Source organism: Hylobates moloch, unplaced genomic scaffold, assembly GCF_009828535.3.
Source record: "Hylobates moloch isolate HMO894 unplaced genomic scaffold, HMol_V3 SCAFFOLD_7204, whole genome shotgun sequence".
Classification (NCBI taxonomy): Eukaryota; Metazoa; Chordata; class Mammalia; order Primates; family Hylobatidae; genus Hylobates; species Hylobates moloch.
The window spans coordinates 521-3,511 of record NW_026659479.1 but is presented as its reverse complement, the minus strand read 5'-3'; the positions used below and the strand labels follow the sequence as shown (position 1 = coordinate 3,511).

The 2,991-nt window shown below is 53.4% G+C and overlaps 1 non-coding gene across 1 annotated transcript; it reads right to left on the bottom strand.

Annotated features, from left to right (window-relative positions):
• Positions 1-2,036: 2,036 nt before the first annotated feature.
• TRNAP-AGG (transfer RNA proline (anticodon AGG)) lies at positions 2,037-2,108 on the bottom strand. Its single transcript has one exon. It is a non-coding gene; the product is annotated as a tRNA-Pro (tRNA).
• Between the last annotated feature and the right edge of the window lie 883 nt (positions 2,109-2,991).

Sequence of the window (2,991 nt, the reverse complement as noted above, 5' to 3'; positions counted from 1 at the left end):
ACCCTGAGATTAAGAGTCTCATGCTCTACCGACTGAGCTAGCCGGGCTTTCTTACAGGTTTTTTTCCATATCTACAAATGGGCCGGGTGGCCTAAGGGTGGTGGAAACAAAGTGAGGTAATGAATCACTCCGGGAAACCAGGGCGCACTCGGGGTCCCCCACAACAGGCTCAGTTCCCCACCGACGTCCCCGCTACTGCAGGACTTCCCTCACCACCCCGCGATCTCCCATAAATGGGGGTGACCTGCCAGAGTCTCCTTCGGTGCCGCGCCGGCATAAATCTGTGTTCTCCCAATCTGTGCCCTCCGCTGAAAAGGCCTTCTTTCAGAAAGAGAAAAAACATCTCCAGACTGCGACTGCACGCACTTAAAGAGTGAATGACAACCTTGGCAACCTTTTCTCTTTTTTTTTGAGGGCTCTTGAGTTACAGGGACAGGAGAGTTCTGCTGTGTATGGCCCATCCTTGCAGCTGCAGACAGAAAGCCCAAAGCTCACTGGGACTCACAGAAGCCCTTGCAGGTGCTGCTCCTCACTGTAACCTACTGTGACGTGCATCTAGTTGTTCCCTTTCCGTTACTGTGTGCTTCTATATCTAGAACTATTTGGTTCTTTTTTCAATCTAGAAGGTTGGAGGTCCTGATGTCAAAGATATTTTCTTTATTGCCTTTCATTTCTTTAGACACAGTAGGGATAGTTGTATTATAAGTCCGATACACTTTGCATCTGAAATGTTTGCAATTTTGTTTCTGTTCCTGTTAATGAGTTGTTGCTCCTGGTACCTTCTTTCCTTGCTAATTTTTAGAGTGCAATGTCCATTTTCCTTGCAAATTTCTTTGTGTAGGAAATTCTGCGAGATCTGGAATACAAATATACTTGCCCACACACAGAAAAAAATATTGTTTGCTTCTGCAGGGGCTCAAGGGCATAACCAGACATTGGTCACTTTAAATCTGCTTGAATTTTCTTTCCACTTGGTTCTCAAGTGCTCAAAATTGGGTTAGTCACGACTCTTGGTTCATGGCATGTTCTCAAACCCAGCATCCCAAACGAAAAGGAAGACTCTGCCAATAGATTCTGTCCTCAGAGTAGATGTGAGGAGGCCCCAGGCCTGGTGGGAGCTGGGACTCAGGACGGGGATACTCGGGCTCCTGGGTTCGGTCTGCACCCCTTCCAGAACTAGGATAGGGGAGCAGAGGAGCCCCAGAAAGCTACAGGCAGGTGAGGAGTGTCGGGATGTGGGGAGGGAGAGGACTCTGGACCCCAGATACAAATGCCCATAGCCCACCTCCTCTGCTCAAGTGCCTGGCTTTCTCTCCTTAAGGCTCTAGCCGCCTGAGCCAGGGACACTGGGTGGGAATCCCAGGGTAGACCTTTTAAGGTGTCTGACAGTGAGACTCGGCTCTTACTGTATATAGGGAGAACTTATCTCTTCTTCAGTGCCTCGAATGACTTCCTACTGACAAAAGTAGCTCATAAATAATAATAATAAAAGCAGAAAACAAAAATAGCAAAATATCAAACAAAAATATCTGGGGATAGGGCTCTGGCGACACTGGTGACAAAACTCCAAATAAATTTTAAATGTGGCAGTAGGTGGTGTCAGACAGCTTTAGATCTTTGTACAAATCAACTTTGAAGTCTGAGCGTGGTGGCTGACGCCTGTAATCCTAGAACTTTGGGAGGCCGAGGCGGGCTGATCACCTGAGGTAAGGAGTTGGAGACCAGCCTGGCCAACATGGTGAAACCCTGTCTCTACGAAAAAAAATACAAAACTTAGCCAGGCATGGTGGCATGTGCCTGCAGTCCCAGCTACCTGGGAGACTGAGGCAGGAGAATTGCTTGAACCCAGGAGGTGGAGGTTGCAGTGAGGTGAGATAGTACCACTGCACTCCAGCAGGGTGGACAGAGACTCCGTCTCAAAACAAACAAACAAACTTCGAACGACTCCAGCTGCGCTGACCTGTCAGAGTTGTCTGGATCTCTGATCTTTATCTAAAGTAGGAAAGGGTAGAAACCGATATTTTGGACCAAAAGCCGGGCTCGTCCGGGATTTGAACCCGGGACCTCTCGCACCCTAAGCGAGAATCATACCCCTAGACCAACGAGCCACACGCCGCATTTCCTCCGGCTTGTCTTTGTGGCCCTCGTGGAGTTCTCGTGGCGAGAGGTGGGGACCCAGCAGAGCAGAGCTAGGAGGAGAGTCTGATTTCCTGAAGTCTGGAAGAGACAAGTTCAAGCGCGGGTGGGGCGGAGGGAGCCCTGAGCCCCCGCTTCTCCCTGAGCCGCACAAAATGGGGAGCATTCCCTGTGCCCCCACAATCCGGGGCACCCCGGGCCTTCGCCCGCCTCCGCCACTCAGCCCTGGGCTGGGGATCCGGGCGTCACGCCGCGTCGCGTAGTGAGGAGCTCCAGCTCCGGCGGGACATGGGAACCTCCCAAGAGCGGGCAGCGGCTGCGCTGAGGGTCTGCGAACCGCGACCACTGGACGCCCGCCTTGGAAACGCTGCAGCCCGGCGGCGTGGTGCAGATGGGGTCAGTAAAGGCCTGGCGAGTGCACCAGGAACCAGCCACCAGACCCCCTACCTCGACGCGCCCCACGCTTCTCCCGCTCCGGTCCTCCCTTCTGCCCCAGGGAAGCCAAAACCCAGAAGGCGAGCTTCCCATGTGGAACCTCAGTTCAAGAGGCTGACACTGAGCGTCGCTTCGCTCCACCAGACCCGCGGCGCCCGCCGGAGTCAGCGATGTACCTCCTTCCCCTTCACTGGAGGAACTGGCGGAACCTCCGGTCACCAGGACGTGGGGAAGCAGAGGCCCCTTGGGGCAGCAGAGGCCGCGTCCAGGCGTCGGCTCCGGGGCACCTTTTACTGTCACTCTGTCCTTCTCTGTGTCCAAATTTCACCCGGAGCCCAAGAATTCGGCAGATCTGGACTGAAAGTGTCTCCCCCTCCCCTCCGGATCCAAGCCTCGAATTTCCTGGCTCAGTGGGAAGGC